We start from the raw sequence: 21,171 nt of genomic DNA, 5'->3' as shown, positions 1-21,171 counted from the left end.
TTTTGGTGGTAGTCATCAGTTACACCATTTCCCTGGGCTCTGGTAATGAATGTTTGAATAAGCTTCTGGAAATCAGTAGCTCTCTACTGTTGGGTGGCTCTCATACCTGAGTGTTGTAATTTCTTCCTCTTGGGTGCCCATGCATAACCCTTTCTTTCCCCTTTGAAAGGGTCTCCATCGCAGAAAATTGTTTTGTTTTTCCCTGGCTGAGGAGGAAGGAATAGTACTCTCTTCAAAAGGTAATGAAGTCTTTGGAAAGACATCCCTTCCTCTGCCAAACAAGGGGCCAGGGGTTCAGCTCACCTGCAAATCCAACAGAGTTCTGCCATGCAATGCAGAAGGTTTGATTCAGGGCTTCCTGATGGATCTGGAAAGACTGCTGCTGTCTGCAGGGGGCTTTAAATCAGGCTTAGCTACAGCCCTCATTGGTTCCTGTGAAGTTCTTCTTGTCTTTGTGGCTGGATTTTTTCCCCCTCCATCTGCCTTTGTAGACTTTCTCCCTCGTTTCCCAGGTACACACTCATGGCAGGAAGTTATTTTCCTGTGTGATCTTCACAACAATTTCTGCATCATTTTGAGCATGGACCAGGGGAATCCTGCTGTTCGGTTGCACTTCATCAATCACTCTTAAAACAAATCAAAAAAAGTTTCATAATGAATAATGCTCATTAATTAGGAAAAAAAAAGGAACTTCATCCTATTAATTGGAGATAGATTTCTAGACTTAAACTATTTAATCAGCAAGCTCTGCTAAGTGTGTTTTATTCTTGTAACAGAAAAATTACTTTCTGACTCTTTGAGATTACTTGCGGAGGTATTCAAAGAGAGGTTTATATTCATACCATATTGACATGTATTGATGAATCTTGAAAACTTCTTCCCTTTTTCCACTGCAGAAAATTGCTTTCATTTGTCACTTCTAAAGGAGGCAGGGGAATAATTCTCTACCCTCAGCTAGCAATTTAAAACTGATCTGTTGAAGATGGAACATTTCAGACAATTGATTAAAGAACTTTTCTTCCAACCCTGGTTTCAGCTCTTGTGTAGGATTGCATCCCGTTTGCAACAAGACACTTACAGTTCAACTGCTACTTTGTTCTGGAGAGCCTGTTTTCAAAAATAATCTGAAGCTTGTAACTGTCTTGTTGCTGTGATGCTGTAGTTTCGTGTAAAGGATGTCGTTCTTCACATCTTACACTTGTCCATGTAGGGAAAATAGCAGTGTGCACATGGAGGAACTGGACTTGTGAAGTTACATTTTTTGTTTGAGCACTCAGTCATTTTTCAGTGAAATATGCATCTACAAGGCAATAGAAAAAAAAGTAGTAAGTGTTATGTGTGTGAGAATTATGCCTCATTTTGAATTCATAGTATTTAGGAAGTTGTCCCTTTTCCTTAGCACGTTTGTTTTCCAATAAAAAAAATTCTTCTAATGACTACTAATGAATACTGATGTGTTGGTCATCTAAGTTAAAAACAAAACTTTCACTGCTGAAACATCTCTATGGAATTAGAACCCTCTCTTCAGTACCGGAAAGTTTGTGATTTGTTGTTTTCCAGTCTAATCTCTCTGCCTCTGTGTATCCACTGTTCTATCTCAGCATGGGGACTCTCTCTCATAAGCATAGACCTTTGCCAACATTCCCTTGAGATGTTGACAGACCTACGTGGGGAGGGATGTGGAATTCCCTTGAGCATAGATATTCCCTTTGTGCCTCTAGTCAAGTAGCAAAGCGCCCAGGAGGAAAGCTGGTTCTCATGGGAGGTGTAGACTGATCTTGCAGGCAAAAAGCTTGGAAAATTCCAAATAAACTCCTGGAAAAGCATGAATTCTTGAACCAAATTCAGACATTTTGGGGTTCAATTTCCAGGAAGATTGCATGGATGTAAGCAGTGCAATATTGTCTGAATGCATGCTTTTGGAAGCCTCTTTGGTCACATTGTTCTAATCAGGCTTATCCAGCACTACTGATAAGCTGAAACCCTAAGAAAAAAACAAAAGCTCAAGCAAACAAAAAGAGAACTGAGAATCCCTTTCCCTTTGAAATAATATTGGGAGCAATTGTAAACCTTGGAGAAAAGGGGGAACAAGGGATGCTGAGCATGTTCCCAGGTCTGACAGTTTGGAAAAATTCTGGCTTTGTTACCAGTATCACCTGTTTAAATGGCTTTAATTATGATATTCCCTGTGGAGAAAAATGCTCTGCTGTGTTTACTGGCTGTATTAGTGAAAAATTATGTAATTTCTGAATGTGCATAAGATTTAAAATTGGGTATATTACTGTGTTCTAAAAAATATTGCCCACATTGAGACTGCAAAGCTAATTTGCTCAGGTTGAGCGCACAGTCATTTTTGAAAATGTCCCTTTCAAGCCAGTGTATTTGCTGAACTTCTTACTTCAAATTAACTTTTAAAATGTAAGTGATACGAAGTGATATTTTCACTCCCCCTGTTTTAGAAATGGTGGATACAACATATGTCGGTTTCCTCATCTGTAAAATGCATACATATGTTAATGATGGCCAACATTTCATAAGTTGCTTTTAGGCTGAATATCTTTAAAAGCTTTAGTCTCGTCTCATTAAAGGGAAAACAACAGGTCAAATTAACTGCAATTAGAAGGCATTTTTTCCACTTGGTCCATAACTGAAAATCTAGTTTGCCATAGCTCCATAGAGGTGATGGTAGTAATTGCTTTACACTGGAAACTCTTGAACTCTTGTGTGAGTTCTTGATTGTCCAAAAGCTAGATTCATGCTGGTTTTGTTGTGTAGCTATTTATCTTTTTTCTTTTTGGTTTTGTTTTGATTTTCAATGAAAGGAAGAAGTGAAGAAACTACGTCTGATGGGAACCTTTAATTTATGAGAATAGCTTAACTCTATTTTCATATTACAAGATTTTCAGCCAGCAACAGTTTGTAGTCAGATGCAGGCTGGCAAACTCTGCGTTTGTGGTAATCTGGATGCAAACTTCAGTTTCCCAATACAATAAATTTAAAATCCTGTTAACCTCATATGGAAATATTTGTGGCAAGCAAATTTGAGAGTCTTACATCAGGAACAAAACATTACTCTGTATTACTTACTCTTAATACTCTGGGGGTTTGATCTGCAAGTGCCTGTTTTATATAAAGCAACTTGAGAACCTGAGAGGTGGCTGATCACCTAGACCGGATGACACTTGTTTTGGGTTACTGCAGGGAATCAAGTGTGAAATAGCAGAGGTACTGATGAGGACATGTGATATATCCTGAAAAATCAGCAGCTGTTAGTGACAATTTACAAAGCACCAGTGTGGAACCTACCTCCAAACTGGAACAGCAAGGTCCCGGAAATCAGGAGATGGGCAAGCTGCTTTGTTGCTACATGAGGACTGAATGACTGGAGGGTGATAGCTGGCATGATGTAAGTCTAGAGTCAAATAACCACTTTGTTTGAAATGAGGAATCTTACACCTGTTAGACTTCGTAAGAATGAAGTTGAACACATGTGGGATTGTATATGAACACAGAATAATGACTGTGTGATGCAGCAGACTTGACTGAAGACCTTTTCTTTGAGTAAGTTACATCTCAGGACTTGGAGTGCACATCATGCAATGGTGACAATAAGAATTAGAAAGTGAATGTAACTTCTGCCAGCTCTTATCTCTGTCCTGCCAATGGAATGCTCATTTCAGGTAGCTGGTTCTTAAGTTTATGTCTGTTTTGATCTGAAGCAGTCTCTACATTTTATATCTCACCCTGGAGGTGGATGAACACAGCTCATCAGGGTATCCTTATTCTTTGATTTCTGGGAGATCTGTATGCAGCGGGCTGCTTCATCAAATATTCCTGACACTCAAATAGTCTCTAAAAACCCCAATGCAACCAAATCCTTTAAGATGAACCCAGTCAAGGCATGTTTTCTTAAAACTCCAGATGGGTATTTGCTTCCGAGCCGAATGCTGCAAGCACACAAAAGCGCATACATACAGAGTGCTGTGGCTTCGTTTAAAGGAGGCTGGGGAACTCTGCACCTAACTCTTAGATGCCACCTCAACCCCATTCTCTTAGCACTGATCTTAAATGGCAATCCAACTGGCGTTTGAACAATGGGAGATGAAGAACTCTGGACTTTAGATCCTAAGCATCCGCTTCCTTTTATTTTTTTTTGGGGGGGGGGGGGGGAGTAGGGGGCTGTGATCCCTTTACATTATGATATCAATGCACTGAGGTAAAGCTGAATGTAGGAATTTGTATCCATTTGTCATCCTGTGTGCTGGAAAAGCAGAGCATTTCATAGACCTGTCAGCAGGGCAGTTTTTATTTGCAGTAAATTCACATTTGAAAAAAGGGAGAGGAGAAATGGTAGAGACGGTAAAGGACAAAAGTCTCCAAGCAGATTTCGGTGCACCAGGGACTATGTATCATGGTGACGTTCTCTAAATGTCAAGCAATGCATGCTGGCAAAAATGGTCTAAATTCACATATAGTGATGTGCTCTGGAGCTGTGGAGTTCTCCAAGGAATAAAAGTCACTGTTGATATTTCAGTGAGAATATTCAAACAGTGTTACTATAATTGTGGAAAAAAAGGGAAAAAAGACAGGAGAAGGGATTTCTGGGGAACACAAAGGAAGTAAAGCAGAAATGTAAGTGGCTATCTAGGTTCACCCAGTTCTTGTGCAATTTCTGAGGGATCAGCCTCTCCTGTAATAATCTTATTGTACTTCAAAATAGTCGATGAAAGAGCACACTTTCACTATAATTAATCAAATGCAGCACTGAGGTGGGAAACCTTTGGTTAACTCCTACTCTTGCCTTGCCTGCACTGATCTTCAATAAAACTCACCAGGTGTTTCCATATTTACTGAAATTCCCTTAACTCAAGGTTTCCCTCAGCTTCAGGGTAGAAAATGTTGGTCTAATCATTCTGAATTGTGAATGAATCACTGGAGTGCTTTGACTGGAGAAGAACTCCTAGGAGGAGCGCAGTGCTGTACTGCCAGAGGTCTTTATTTGTTATGCTGATTTAAAGAAAGCATCTGAAACGGTTTATTTTGTTACTTCTCTGCTCTCTTTTCTGGTGAATATGTATGTAATTGTGAAGAACTGAGAGCAGTGCATGTGGCCTTGTATTTGAGGGGGAAACTGCCATCTTAAATGAGGTTTGAAAAGATTCTTTTAAGATTGGAGATGGTGCTCTTAGCAAAAACATTAGAGGTATGGGGACATGGAAAGAATATAGAGGTTGCTATGTTTAATCCTTTAGAATTCTAGGTTGGGTTTTATGCCCCTTTACAGGAGAGAAATAGCCAGCTATCTGGATATTTTTGAAACGCTGTTATACAGGGGCAGAGCAGATGATGAATGGCTCATTTTCTCCCTCTGAGTGTAAGATCTGAGATTTTACTTACAACAGGAATGTGCCTCTAATTGCTGCATTCAGCAGGTGGTGTCAAAATGAGTGTGGCTAGTACAAATCAATACTAAAAACACTCAGCAGATGGCAAAAATTTCTGCCCAAAGGGAAGATATGTGTGATATGGGTGCAACGTTGCCTTCACCTGAGATGAGGCTGAAAACTAACACCCATGGGCCAGGTGAGCTGAGATAAATTAAGGCAGGAAGGAGAGCAATGTGAGAAACTGTGGAAGCTCCTGTTATTCAAACAGTGGGTCTGATGTCTCAGTTGACTTTCCTTATCACTCCTGATGATGATGGTGGAAGATCTCATCTGCTTCAAAGCGAAGTAGACAGGGACCTTCTTGCATAGCTACTTTACCTAATATGAGCTCTGCAGGATGTTTTAGGTGAGAAAATCAGCATGTAAAATTGTTAGCATAGTGGAATTATTTAAGAGTTGGGGGTTTTATCTCCTTGGGTCTTCATATAGATCCCCCTGTGCCAGCAGACCTCGTGTTGGGATGTGACTTCCATGAAAGATGTGCCTAAAATTAGTCACAGAACAAAACTGATTCTTTGCTATTTAGTGCTTAGAAGTTCACTGACATTAGGGGTCAGTTCATATTTTGGTGAACTTGTAAATAAATGGCTATTTCCTGTATACTGAAGACAGAGTATTATCTGAACAAAGTAGGACCTTGAGCAGTTAAGGATTACATTCTATGGGGAAATACAAAACTGCTGTCATTATAGAGTCAATAAATCCTTGACTTGATCTATACTGATGTTTTTCCAGGTTGCATCCTTTTCTGCCATTCCCAATGTGAGAAGGAAATGCTTTTCTGAAAATGTTTCTGCTGATATCAATGTTGGTGTTCCTAAACATAGAACAAATCCATATGTTCTGGGATTTAGTTATAGCTCAGCGCTTCTTGGTCCTGGTCGGCATGAGTCTCAGTTCTTTTATAAATTATTGGGCATGCTTTTGGACCTCTTTCTCAGTTTTATTTCAGCCCTGCAGAGGGGAAGGTTTAAAATATAGTTAACCATGGTACTTCCTGTTCCACGAGGTGTACTCAGGTTATAGCTGTTTTATTTAGCACAGTGTGGGGTTTTCATTGTTGTAGTCATGTCCTATTTACTGTTACCAGAAAAAGTTTCTTGCCTCTGCTGTTTGCATTAGAAGAACTGTGCTGGCAACAGTTTTTGCCTTTCATCCTTAAGAGAAGGACTTCTTCCTTTTTATATAACTATTTTTCATTACTGTTTAAATATATTTCAATGGAAACCAAATTTCAGTCTTTATTGTCCATTCTATGATCAAAATCATTGAGACAGAAGATCTATAGTTGTATTCTTCCTCTCAGATTTGGGACACTGATGGTTTTAAGGAGAGAAGGTAAGAAAGGCCTCAGAAGTGCACTTTAATTCAGATATGCATGTGAATTTGAATAGATTTACAATGCTTCTCTTAAAACAATGCAGAACTGAAGTCTACGGGACTTGAAATTGAAAGAAGTCTGAGACAACAAATGGAGCTATTGGGCTGTATAAGAAATGATTGTCTGCACAGCCCGGTGAACTGAGGGGGATTGGAGGAATAAAAAAATAGGTGCAGCTGACTTCCCAGGCTTTTTTCTTCATTGTACGTGCTTCTCATGAAGCCTTGCTAGTGGGCTACAATAATTTAAGTCTCTTTGTTGGATCCTCCAGTTTCATACTGTAGAGGCTGGGAGCACCTTCACTTCTCATTTGTGCAGCTATTCCCAGTTTTCTGTGGACCCCTGAGACATGCTGGCCTTGCTGGTGAAGTGGTGCAGAGCAGTTACTGTCACACTTAAGTGGTAGCTGAAAGGCAGCATAAATGTCTCTCCAGTCTGGTGGAAGCACCTATTGAGGCACAATTTGATTGCATTTAATCTGCAAATATTTAAATCTATTTAATCTAAATACACTCAGAGAAAACCTTGAGTAATGCCTGCTACCTCTCTGTTTTATACAGTATTTGAGCTTTATCTGTAAGAAAGGCAGATATTTATTTTGCATGTTGCTAAGGAATGTCATCCCCTTGCAACTCAACCTCCCAAAACGTTCCAGGAATTATCAAAACTACTGCTCTTTTACAGCTACCTTCTTTGGATCACCAGTAAATAATGTGTGAGCAAGAGCTGTGGTAAGTTGCAGCTTTAGGGGTGAGTGTCTACTGCTTTATTTCCCATACATCTGAGCTTTGAGGTAACTGTGAATCCTCCAGGGATTTGGATTTACTACTGATATGCAGACAAATCCCTACGCCTGACTGTAAATCTGCTTGAGGCTGTAGATGGACTGAAGTGGCAGTATTTAGTCACACTACTTCTGATTCCCTTGCCAAAGCTGTTTATTTTATGATCTGATTGACATAATGTATCAGCATTTGCTGCCTTTTCCGTTTTCTTTCTGAACAACATTCTTATTCTGGAAGAAACTAAATTGCATTGGTCTGTGGGTGAAGATTCTTGGTCTAAGAACTGATTAAAGATTAAGCCTAGAGGCAAGTGATCGGTTTTTGATTTAGAAGGATGCTATCAAGGATTCACTTGGAGCTAAAGTGGTTGTTACTAAACGTGCTTTTGGAAATTGTTTGGAAATAAGAAATAACTATGGAGTGCTGAATCTTGTCTCTAGGCTATTTAAAATGAGAATTAATCATAGACTTGCAAAAGGATCACTTGTAGTCAATGAATTGGACTATAAAATGTGGGTTGCAATTCTGTATTGATAGCGCTGCCTTTCTCCATCTTCAGCTTTGCAGTTAACTCAGGAAAGGATGGACTGTGCATTAGTTATTACCCATTTGGAGAGAGATTTAGTAGTCACTGTAGATAATTCTATGAATATTTCTGCCTATTGCTCAGAGAAGCAAACAGAAGTCAGAGAAGGCAAATGGAGCAATAGTAATGGAGTCTACAGGGCTTGAAATTGGAAGAAGTCTGAGACAATAAATGGAGATATTTGGCTCTACAGAAAATGATTGTGATAAGTGAAATGATTGATCAGTGAAATGGAACAGTTTATGAATGGGAAGACTTGATAGAAAAAGCTGTACTAGCTTTAATGGCATGAAGAACAAGCAGAAGGCAGGTAGGGAGGGCTAATTTAGTCTTTCATATGATGTAAGAGTTAGAGAGCATCAAATAAACTTGTCAAGCAGGTCTAGAAGAATTGGAATTATTTTTGTTCACAATTCAGTATTGTGTGGTGGATCTCATTGCCACACAGTGCCATGGAGACAAACATGCCTGTATATAAAAACCAGGTAAATTAACATTATAAAAATCCATTGGCAAGCATGAAGTGGAAGGATTTGTCACAGTCCATCTCAAGGAGACTAAAGCTTTGTTTTGCTGAAGGCAAGATGTAGAAGGCAATATATCTTTGTGCTTGCCATGGTCTTGTGCTCTCTCTATACCATCCATTACCAATTGACTATGGGAAAAAGCTGCTGGTTTAGGCAAACACTTGGTCTGTCTCAGTCTTAGGATCTGTCTACAGGAGACAGAGGTGAGATTATTCTGCCCTTTGCCCTGATCTAGTACAGGCTGTGAGCTTGAGCCTGAAAACCAGCTGACCATATTGACATGATTGAGACTGATCCAAACTCCCCTACTAGCAGGATTGCTGGATCCCACTAGCTCAGAGTGGCTCGGCATGCTGAGTGAGCTGACATCCATCCACACAAGGTTGTACAGACATGGAGGCACTTGCTGTTGCAGAGGCAACAGAACTGTGTGTGAATTTTGAGCTGAGATGGAGAGCACCCTTGCCACACTCTCCTAGCATCTCCCTATTAGCCAGCTTAATTGATATGTTACTCTACTCTCCCCAAAATATTTTGTAGGGACCCCATACTTCTTAATGTGGAGCCAGTTAACTAAAAACGTGTATGCCTTGCAAAACTCTGCATCAAAACACCTTAATCTGCTTCTGCCTCAAGCTTTTGTTCTGAAGCATGTTTGTTTTTATGGATAATTCCTGCTGTGTTTCAGTGTTTCAATTTGTGCTGAAAGCTGAAATTTTAGCTGTGCTTGTGTGTGGTTTAATGGTCTAAAACAAGCTAGGAACTGCAGAGAAAGTTCACTGAACTTGAAATAATCCTTTTACCCACATGCTTCTAGTTTTGCTGTTGAAGACATGTAGCCCTTTCTCAGAAAAACCCCAAACTTCATAACTTAGATCAGTCTAAAAGAAGGACATTGTTACATCTGTCAGATCTCTGTTGTGTTTGCAAAGCAAAAGAACAGAAATAGAAGCTGTTTTGTTGTGTTTTTTCTTTTTTTTTCCTCACTTTCCTGATGCTCTAGCCTTCATTGCAAAACTAAAGCATGAAGCAGGCCATCGCATGATGTTGTTCTGCTGTGCAGTTTCAGTTTATACCAGCTAAAAAACTGATCTGCAAGGAGTTCAGCAGTAGCTTTTTGGTCAAAGTTGCAGTGAAGTTTTTTTGCAAGGCAGTATCATTGACTCCAGTGAGCTCACTTTATATCCACTTGTTCTTCAGCATGTGGCATCCTAGAGATCCATGCCAAAAAGTGCCTCTCTAAAGAAGCTGGCACAGAGTTTCCAGGAAAAACAATGAAAAGTTCTTTCCAGTTCCTGTATATGTGTACACAGTGCCCTCCACCAGTCCTCTGAGGTTTGGCTGTTACATTAAGGAAGAGTAATGTGGTTTAAAGAAAAAAAACATTGGCTTGTTGTAAACCTCATCTCTTTGCTGTAGTTTCCAGTTCAGAAATCTTCTGGGCTTTTTCCTTCCTTAAAAAATGAACAATCAAAACACTCTTTATTTTGAGCATCTTCCCTGACTGGCTGTAGCTGGAGTTGAAGGAGAAGTCAAGGTGGTCCCCTCAGTCGTATGACAAGATGTATACAGCTCCCATGAGGAAGATGAAAGTTTTGAGGATCTTGCGATTTTTCAGGTACCTTAATCTATTTAATGGTGATCTCAATGATCCCCCTGTCTTGCAGACTTGCAAAAAAGAATGTTTTGCTTTGCCTATGCAAAACAGTTTGTGGGGAGGGAAAAAACCCTAAATATACCCTCCCCAACCCCATCCCAAAATTAAATAAAAATAAAGAAACCGCCAAACAAAATCAACCAACCAAAAAAAAACCCACCCAAAAACCCCCAAAACCAATACCAAACCCCAAAACGTAGGAAAAAATGGGCCTTAGAAGAAAAAATGTGGAGGGGAGAAAAAAAAAAAAATCTTAAAAACCAGAATTAATTCTTAGCTGTGTATAAAGTATCAAAGCTAAGGTGCATGGGATCAGATTTTATTGTCTCTGATTCACTGTTCATTTCAAGGAGTTCCTCTGTGCCCTCTTTTGAGGTTGTCTTTGCACATGGAAAACAACCTTTCCTGGTACTGGTGTGCTGGGGGAAGAATGCTGTCCCCACTCCCCATGGGGTCCAGGGCTGACCTGGAACAAATGGTTCCTCATCCTCTGCACAGACCAGATTGCTGGACTTGGAACATTCCCCCTTAGCTTGATGACTCCTGCTCAGTACAGGCCTTCAGAGGAGTGGGTAATGTGTGTTATGGAAATAGGAGCACTGAGTGAGTGGAGGCTGGTGCTACACAAGCTGTTTCTGTCCTGTTCTGAGAGCAGCTGAAGAATGGTGTGAGTGGCACCCACTTAGTATAACGGGTCTGGACATATCCATGGATGCAACTACCAGTCAAAGGAGCAACCAGTGTCCTTTGCCTGCCCTCATGTTTCTCGTACCTCTTTGGCACCTCTGCCTTTGGCACCCCTCACCTCTCTGTTCTAGCAGTAAGGGCTTGGAGAATGGTTGGTTCATTGCTTTAGCTGGCTGGAGAGATGTTTTCCTCCCAGCGACCTCAGCCTAGAGAAGGAAAAGCTGTAGGTCTTGTTAAACATCACTCTCATCTAAGATATACATAAATAAAGTTTTGGGGGAGCTTAATTCTTTTCTTCACAGTGGGGGTGCAAGCTGAGTGGGATTTGATAGTCATTACTAATAAGGATATTCTGGTTTGCCTGAAATGAACAACCTGGAAAATTCACATGAAAGATTTATTACATGGGATTTCCTCTCTTCTGTTTAAAGTTCACACAAGGACCTGCCCTTCTCCAGCTCATTTTCAGAACCCTTCTCAGGTGTACGCAGTGCATAAAGCAACCTCCCAGCATGTTATGTATCATAAGGTAATGCGTCAAACTGAGAGAAAATAGATACTTTGACAGAAAGTTCTGCTCTTAAAAAAAGCAACATACCTACTTGCTTCCGATCTTTGTGGGTAGGTACTTAAAAAAAAAACATCTTCCCACAAAACCAATGTATTGCTAACTCTATACCACCAAAAGTGGGATATGTAATAATTGTTCTGAATTTGAAAGGTCTGGGAGAGATGAAAGGTGGTACAAGCAATGGGGTTTGTTAGTGATTGCTACAAGTGATAGGCATATATTTGGGTAACTATTGCCTTGCTTGATTTATTGTTGTTAAAGTGCTCAGTTCTGTTTTCTCCAACAGTGGTTATATTTCAGCTCCCTCTTTCCCCTGCTTTGACTCTTGGCCCACATGATAAGCAGGTAAAGGGAGCAAAAGCTGTGCTTACCTACCTTTCCATAAGTAAGGCAGGAGAAGATGACTTGAAAGGGAGGAAGGCAATGATTGAAACTGGCACAGGAAGTAAACTAAGAGGATACAGAGTCTAATCTCTGTGGTGAATAATGAGTAAAGTAATGAAAATAAGGAGAATATTCAAGTCACTTTTGTTTTCTTGAGGGAGCACTGGTAGAGGCCTGTAAGGAAACTAAATCATGCTTTATAAAGCACTTTTGACATGGAAAAACACATTGCGCTCCAGAAAGACTCTATAGGCACTAATGGATTTCATTTCAATTTAAAGCAACTTGACAGGTCAGATATTCCATATGTGTGTCTATTAAAGATGAGGAACTTTTTATTTTCGGGGGGGGGGAGACGACGACAGATTTCATTCCTCTAATGTGCTATCTGTATTTGTTACTCTTTCGTGTGTAGACAATTCATTAGAGCTCAAAGTGCCTAAGTGAAAAAACAAGGCTCTTTATTTCAGGTCTCTTCAGTGGGAATATCCTTCCCTTCTCCTACCAAACCTGTATGGAATGAACTTTGAAACACCTCAAAAGGATCACCTAGGACTCCAACAGATCTTACATGTCAAAGTAGTTCTTGCATTTTCTCTCTCATTTACATTACCATTGCAAATATTTATGTTCTTTGCTCTTCTTTTCTAAATGCAGTAGGATATGCTTTATTTTATGGAGTTTTGGAGGGGTTTTAATTTTTTTTTTTTTTCTGGAAGCTCCAAATTAAAGAGAAAGTAGAGATGATTAAGGAAACAAATTGTTTGGCAAAGTAAGGTCATGCTGAGAAAGGAGGTTGTAACACTTTAACTTCTGAGATAAATTTAAACTTTCAGTATTAATCTGGACTCTAATATTTCTATTGGCATTGCTTTTCTTAGTACACCTTTAGCTGACTGGGGTAAGGCTTAAAGAAAGTATTTAAATCCACAGCCAGGGCTTCACACAGGAGGTGCACTCTCCTGTGACTTTTAGAAGAATGGAGCTTTCCTGTGTGGACACAGACAGGTAGCAGCTTAAAACCCCAAACCCTCACTGTTTAAGAGGTCTCACTTTCTTGTTAAAACTTGGTCTCCCCATGCACTGTCTTGGCATGGGTGAGGAGCTGCATCTCCCTATCACATTCTGCAGCAGTTTGTGGGGCTGCTGACAGCTGTCAGGAACTGTCCTGGGTTGTCCCCAAAGAGGGATCTCCAGGACATGGATGGATAGTGGCTGTGAGGTCAGACTGCTGTGTGGCCACTGCCTGGTTCGAGCCTGTCCTTCCCTCCCACCCTCTGTGTCCCCGTTGAGTTCCTTGGTCTTGACTTGTGCCCTCTTTGACACTTGTCTCTCGCCTCTGCCCTCAATCTGAAGGTCTAACTCTAGGCTTGACTGCCAAATCATGGTGATTGCACTCAATTCCCAAGGCTATTTTTAGGTTTTCAAGTAATTTGTCATTTTTGAAAACCTTACTGTACACCTCTTTTAAAATAGTGCCTTTTATTTTGAAGCAAACCAAATTGTTAACCAGGGCTCTACTGCAGTAGAACCACAGTTCCCTCACTGAAGACACCTGATAGCAGATTAAGTACTGCTGGAAGGTATTTTGTAACATCGACTGCCAGATCGCTTCTATCTTGAGTTCAACTGTTAGCGTGAATTGCTAGTGGTAGGCAGCGGTTATATAAATAAATATAACTGAGGGCAGTAGCCCCCAGAAATGTTAATGGCAGTAGGTTGAATTCATGCTGAAGGAAAGGAAATCTCAGCAATGAGGACATGCATTGGCTGGCAGATGGAACTGGGATGGAAATTTTCTAGTTGTGCTAGGATTTTTGTATCGGTAACAGAGCTGTCACAAAGAATCATACCCGCTATTGCTGCTGTCATGTGTTTCCTTTAAAGTAGTCTACATGGATCAGCAACAGGAATGTTTCTGAGGAGATTCAGCCAAATGGCTGCATTAGAATTGATGCCCCAGTGTGAATTGATAGTTCCTGCAGCAAAGGAAAAAATCCATTTTTCATGGGATAATCTCAGACAAAATTGACTTGCAGCACAAAGACACTCCTGCTGAACATATTTTGTCATTCCTTAGTCTGTTGCTCATTGTACTTGTTGTTATAGTATGGAGGGCTGATTAACTTTGGCAACAAACCTGCAAACTGTTAGCTTCATATACTGCCTGCTAGGTTATAGGGAATAACTAGTTGGGAATATTCTGAGTAAAATGCATAACTGATTGATTTAGAACAGAATGTGATCTATTAAAATGGAGTCTTGGCAAGGCTATTGCACATATTACTGTATGTGTTAAGGTAATATGATAATTTTCCTAAAGTGGGTGTTGGGAGGAGGAAGTGGATCCTAAAGCCCTAGAGATGCATTTGTTTTGGTGATCTGGTTTGACCTTCTGCTGAATTTCACAAGATGGTTTTGGCAGCATCGTGGGTCGATATAAGACAGATTTTAAAGCATAGGAAGAAGGGAAGACAGACAGGCTTCTTCTATGTAGAGAGTAAACCACATCCATCTATGGTGATGTAAAGAGATCATGCTAGCAAGACATTTTGTGTTGTTTGTTGTTTCCCTTCCCCTCTCTCAGTACTTTTTGCTCTGCTTTGCTCCTAGGACTGACTGATCTTAACTGATGCTCTGTTTTCATGTGATCCACAGCTTGGTTTCCCCAAAGGAGGACTTCTAGCTAATCCTAGTTTTATCAACAAGATAACGGTGGCTGAGTGATGTGCTGTATCCCAAGACCTGGTTTGAGGATGAGGTGTCATTGAGATGGGAATGAGACATGCTAGCCAAGAAAAACTGGTTAGGGAGATGAGAAGCTGGGATTAGGAGCAGAAATGCAGCTATTCCTAGGACATGCTGGTGTTCAATTTCTTGATATATCTGTTTTCTGTTCCCCCTGCTCCTCCACGTGCATTCAGGGCACAGGCAGAGGAGGTGAAAATTACAAAACCTGCTATATCATAAATTAAATTTTCACTTCTTATTAAATAACATTTAATATCAAACAACTGGACTAATTACAAGCTTTTCTATAGGTAATGCAAATGTAAAATGTGACCTTCCTCCTTTCTTTCTTCTGGAAGTGAATACAGTACAGTCAGCCCTGGAATCCTTGAGTCATTATGTTGGCTTTGAGGTGGAATAATTTAAACCAAAAGCATATCTCTGCAAGAAGAGGAAACAATGCACATCATAAGCCTCTGAACTGCTCAAGCAGTGCTTTGAGTCTCATAGACAGACTATAGGAATCTCATTATTCGTTATCATGTTTTATTGGCAGACAGGAGTTATGGGAGGAAGATGGAGAACTGGCTTGAACTGGAGCATGGCCTGTGAGCTGGGTTAGGTGACTGAGCCAATTTAAATGCCTTAAAAGGAGACACAGTTGAGATTTTTCATTTTTCTTCCTCTACCCCATCAGTGATGCTGCAACAACACTTTGACAGCTTGATGTTGGAACCTACTCCCTTAGTGACTGACTTCTCTGCGTTCTCCTCCTCTGAGTTACAGCAAGTTGTGAGTGCTAGTGCTTGTGCACTAGCTACAATCTTCTTTTAAAGGCTATTTTTGCTATATCTACTGTTCACACTTTATTTATTACCTTTCTAGTCAATCCTTTGCTTGTAGAAATTGGCCTGTTCTTATAGTTCCTTTTTGGGATATTTCTATAGAGTGAGAATAAATCTGGTTTGGGCTTGGGCACTCTCCCCAGTAGCAGTACTCCAGATGACCACTATCCTTGCTGTGATCCAAGTGCACCAGCTGATGGCTGCACCTGCAAGGAAGTGGTTCAGCAGGGTGCAACTATTCCATTTGGGGAGCACAATGCTGAATTACAGCCCTGAGAGTTTGTTTACATACTGGACACACATTTGTGCCCTATGAAAAGGAGTGCTATGAGGCCTGCAAAATCAAACATGCAAAAGTTAGGCAACGCTAGGACGTTAATTTTCCCACCCGCTTGTGCATGTGCATTATGATTCAGTCTTTAATTACACAGTTGCACACTGTTTTTCCACTGAATTTCTGCTTCCCTCTGTGCACAGGTTGTCCACAGCTGTTTGAGTGAAAAGCTATTTGATATTAGTGTTTCTCATGAGATTATTTAGGCCATGCAACGAATGAGGAATTACTGACGGCCTTATGGTTTTGTTTTCTTGCTTGTCTTCACCATACTGTAAGTGGTCAGCGTTTCATGAACGCTCTTTGCAGTGGCTTGGTCTCATCCTGGATGCTGTGCTGGCCCCGTTTACGAACTGGGAATACAAGAGCATTGAGTGCCTGCCTCGGACAAGCAACTTTAGCAAGTGTTTCTGTTTTCCTTATCTCTATTATCTTATAATCGTTATCCCCAGTGTCCCACTTTAAATCCCAGTCCTAGGATTTTCCTCCTTTCTTGCCTGGCTTTAGTTCTTGGTATACCTAAGTTGATTCTCTTAGTGAGCTGGTATCTCTTCATCTTCATAAAAGAGGATTTTTCATTCCTTTTGGATGTGGCTATGATTAGGAGCAGCAGGACAGAAACAGGCTTCTTAATTTCATTTAATTTCATCAGAGCCTGAATTTAGCAGCCCAGACTGGTAACTGTTGGGAAAGACCTGTTCGGCCTTGGTGCAGGTGTTTGGGCAGTTCAGCTCTAATTCAGAGCAAACTGCAGAAGGCATGAAAGACATATGAAACTTCAAAAGCCTGGGCAGGTTCAAGCAGATTTTCATAAGGACAACAAAAGGTGCTTGTCTGTTACAGAATGCCCTGTCCTCTGCCAAATCAAAGCTACTGCTGCTGCAAAAAATAATAGATCAAAGTAAAGGTTCCTGAATATTTTAAACACCAAATAAAAAATGTGTTCTTCTGGTTTTGTTTTGGGTTACAGCTGAAGTATTTTTGTTCAAATTGAAAAAACCGTCATCATCCTGAGGCAGCAACCTGTTACGGGAAAATTCAGCCTGTGTGTTTAAAGGATAGCACAGCCCATATGCAAGAAAACTAGGGCCTTTGACTAGGAATTTTTGTCTGGCCTAAGAACGATTGAGTATGATACAATAAACATTTTTAGCTTTCCTCAGTATGGCTGCTTGAGGGTTCCTGATCTGATTTTATCTTTTTTTTTTTTACAGTAGCGTCATTGAAGTTAAATTATTTTTCTCAGCCATTTTATAATGGTGACACAGAGAGCAGCAACCAGAAGGTCACTTCTGGGTCTGCCCACTGCTATAGAGGTGCTATTCTGTTCCTGATTACCATCCCTGCTCTCCTGCTAGATGCTCTTGGGTGAGCTTGGGCAGGGAGGGAGGTGCTTTCTGCACCCTGTCAAGAGAGCTGCCTTCATAGCAAGGATTCACCTTTTTGGGGAATAGGGCAGTAAATGGAGTTCTGAGATTAATTGGCAGCTAGATGCAACATGGATGGTGTGTGTATACCATGTGGCACAGTGTGATGCAAAGGCATGAGCAGCTTGCTGTGGGGTACAGCACACCTGGTTACAACAGAGCAACTCTGGGCTTCTTGGCAGGGTGGGTTATGCCAGCCAGAGCAACATGCTAACACATCTGTATGTCCTCCACATTCCAGAGCAAGCTCTGGCTTCTCAACAGAGAACAGCACACCACAATGTAGACTTAAACTGAACTGAGGTGTTTGTCCAGCAGTTTTCAAAACCAGTTAGCTAAACAAAGTTTGGATGCAAAGAGTAACTTTCTTCGAAAAATATCATTAGTGTTTTGCCATTCAGACTCTTGCTCTGGTAGTTCAAAACCTGTCTTCCAAACACAAGTGACAATAATATCATTAGCTGCTTGGTATTTTTGATTACTTTACCCCTCAACATTTGTAACTGTGCTGAGTGCCATAATGGATTGCACGTTTCTGATTTTTATTCCAAAGACTGTGCACTAGATGAATGCCTGCTTTCCTTTACTTGTTGTTTTTTTTTTTTAAGTAAATTCATATGTAAATTTCTTTGTTTTGTTACCTACATGTGGTTTTAAGATATTTTCTGGAGATATCCTCTAATGGAATAGAGACACAAATGTCTACTAAAATTAATGCTTAGAGAACCATAGGAGAGAGAAAAATTAAAGAACAGGAAAGCAAAATTGTTTTTACATTCACTTTCCTTCTTGTTTCTCATAATGCTTGGTCTTGCCTGCTTCAGTGAAATTTCTCCATTTGTTTCCTTCAGTTAGTGCTTTGAGAAGATGCAAACACCACCTGTCAGCTTTATGTTGGTAGGTTAGCACAGTGCTTTCTTACTGATAAGCAGTAACAGATGGTGGAGAACTTGCGGGTCTTCTGGCTTCAGGTAATAGTCTAAGAGTCTAGCTTTGATTTCCTTCAGTGCTCTGGAGTTTCTGTAGGTAGTTGAACAAAGCACCAGTGTATTCTTGTTTCCATTTTAATTTCTAAAAGTCAAAATATTATTATTTCTCTGTCATGGTGGCACTACTAGGAAAATCAATAAAAGCCGGAGGATGCTGAAATACTAAATGTGGCAAAAGCCACATAAGTTGATTGTTGTTTTACTCAGCTGGCTGCATTTTAATTGATTTACCAGTATATTAGCTTCAAAGGCAATCCTGGTATAAAATATATTGACGTGTAGATATAGCACCATGATTCATACATTTACTGTAATCAATATCACAGATTGTGTTTAATGTTTATATTTGGTATCTTTTCAGAGTTTACCCAAAACATTAAGTTATTTCTAGTTCTGGTCTTTCTGTAAAGCTGAGTTTTTGGAGTCCGAGTTGGCAAAGCACTGCTTCTTTTGATTAGTATAGTGTAGAAGAAAACAAATTGACTGCTCTTTTCCTCTGGGTTAAGTACTCCATTTTGTCAAAGTGTCTTGAGAGTCTTGTTTCAGTGTCGTATTGTTAGGTTACTGTCACCATGACTAGGCTTCAAGCTGATCACTTGCATCGTGGTTGATCCAGAAACAGATTGGTGGTTGGGCCTCTGTGGAGGTTTTTGATTTGACCATATTTCAAATAAGAAGGGAAACACCACAGCTGTAAAATGAGTCACTTTTTTTGCCAGAACACTTTTGTTGCAGGTAGTATTGTATGCATATACAATGCATGTTATTCTGAAAATTATTCTTGTTCTTTGGATTCCAGTTCTTTATATAATATGCTGTAAATATATGCATTCTGAAAAATTATAATTGTCTCCAGATTAATGTGTCCAATTACTGCAGCATTGGAGAAATTCTGTATATAAAATATTTCTTTGGCATATATTTTCCCTGTTTATGGTTCAGAGTGAAATCTCCTGAGATTTTCATGTTCAAACAAACCTAAAAACTCTTGAATGTTTGCTAGTCTTTTATTCTAATCTACACAAAAGAATCACCTTTGGCATTCCTTCTACCCTCTGGTGCCCTGACCTCATCTGAGGTGGGGGGAGGCAACACTTTTGTACAGAATTGATAAAAAAAAAGGTGACACCTCTAGATCTACTGCCCCAGATCTTCAGCAGTTGACTTCATGTGTTGTCATGGTGCAAAGGACCCCAGGAGCCACCCTCTTTAATGGATCTAAATTTGAGAAGAGAAAGGAAATGTTTTTGTCCCTTATACAGTCTCTTCACAGCTGTGCATGCCTAGAAGAGCATGCTATTAAATTAAGTCTGATTTTCATTTTCACAATGTGACTTCTGTTTGGCAAGCCTGCTTACAGATCCAGTCTTAATTTCACTTTATTGGCACTAATTATGTGTTAAAAATCACAAAGTTCTGCACCAGCTCCCAAGAGGTTAGTCCCAGTGACACCTCAAGAGACCCATGTTCTGAGCAACATTGAACAGGAGGATCCAAAGCAAAAATTCTCATGTCAGAATAATCATGAAATACTGGGTTTTGGTATCTTTTTTTCAAGTCCTGAAAAATAGTGATTTGGCAGATATTTTCTCTGCCAAATATACACCTGTGTGTGACATGTAGGTATTGTTTGTCCCACATACTGCTTTTTTCTCTCTTGGATCTCAAGGCACACTGAAAGGTTTCTCTGGTCGAAGTATGAGGGTTGTTTCCGTGACACTTTAGCACCTGTGTGCTGGGTGATGTTTCTTTGCCCAAATTCTCTCCTTTGGGTGGGCACTGTGCAAACTGATCTTGCACATTATTTGAATCCTTTTAAAATCTCTAGCTCTGTTCAGTGAAAAATGGCAAGACTGCAGTTAGGACAGATGGAGAGTAGGGACACTGACACAAATGAACGAAGAAAGGGATATGACTTAAGTCAACTGCAGTTCATATCTGCCAGGTTGCAAACCTTCTCAGCACAGCACAGAGGCAGTGCTATCAAGTGGCTGAGGGATGCAATGAGGGTCTTGGGGAAACCTGGCTTCTCGGCCATGGCAAAGATTGAACCTGAACAAGTCATTTCACACTCTGATTCGTTTCCACTCACTGTTAAACCAGTAGCTTTTAACAGCAAGATCTTTCATTTACAGTATACTTTCCTAGCTCAGTAAAGCTTTGATTTTTGGTTTCAACTTGTGGTGTAATGGTGATAATCTCAAACATAGCAATCTAGAGTGATTCTTTCCAGTCCCCAGCCATGGGTGGCAGGGCTACATAAAACCGAGATACAGACACATTGCGAGGGGGCTGGAGTGTGGCAACACATTTATAGTGTTGCTTTTATTAAAGCTGCCCTTTCTTTCTCCTCCTCCTCTTCTTCCTCCCTCAGATGATGATGACATTGTTTTATTTGTTTTACTTCTATAGTTAGCAAACTTACTTAGGAAGCCAGATTAAAAATAAAACTGCAACCCCTTCTCTGGTCTAACTGTGAGAGCTGTTTCTGTTGAGTTTTGTGATTGCAAAAGTGGTATCAAGTCCTACCCCCGAGGGGGAAGATTGTGCTCTAGATTGACACACTGTTGAGTAGCTGGTAATTTCTGTCCTCTTTCTCTCTTTTGTGTGACTCCAGGCACCTGATCATTAATGTCATCTTGGTTAAGGATCAAGGTCCCCATTTCCATGGAAACATGAGGAAATGGCTTTGGAATCTTAAAGGTCCTTTATTTATTGAGTAACATTTTCTCTCCTGTTTAAGCATTTAAAACAAAGAAGCTTACAGTGCTGAAATCTTTTAAGAGATAGTGTGTTAAATGAGGTGGACAGTTAGAAAAAT

At 40.2% G+C, this 21,171-nt stretch overlaps 1 protein-coding gene across 5 annotated transcripts in view; it reads left to right on the top strand.

Moving 5' to 3' along the window:
* Window positions 1-21,171, top strand: part of DGKI (diacylglycerol kinase iota) — a 206,020-nt gene that overhangs the window by 38,849 nt on the left and 146,000 nt on the right. The gene's annotated exons all lie outside the window — the stretch shown is intronic.

This window comes from Pezoporus wallicus, unplaced genomic scaffold (genome assembly GCF_028554395.1).
Source record: "Pezoporus wallicus isolate ANWC-B61680 ecotype Strahan unplaced genomic scaffold, APGP_CSIRO_Pwel_v1 contig_2908, whole genome shotgun sequence".
Classification (NCBI taxonomy): domain Eukaryota; kingdom Metazoa; phylum Chordata; class Aves; order Psittaciformes; family Psittacidae; genus Pezoporus; species Pezoporus wallicus.
This window is presented reverse-complemented; position numbering and strand designations above follow the sequence as displayed.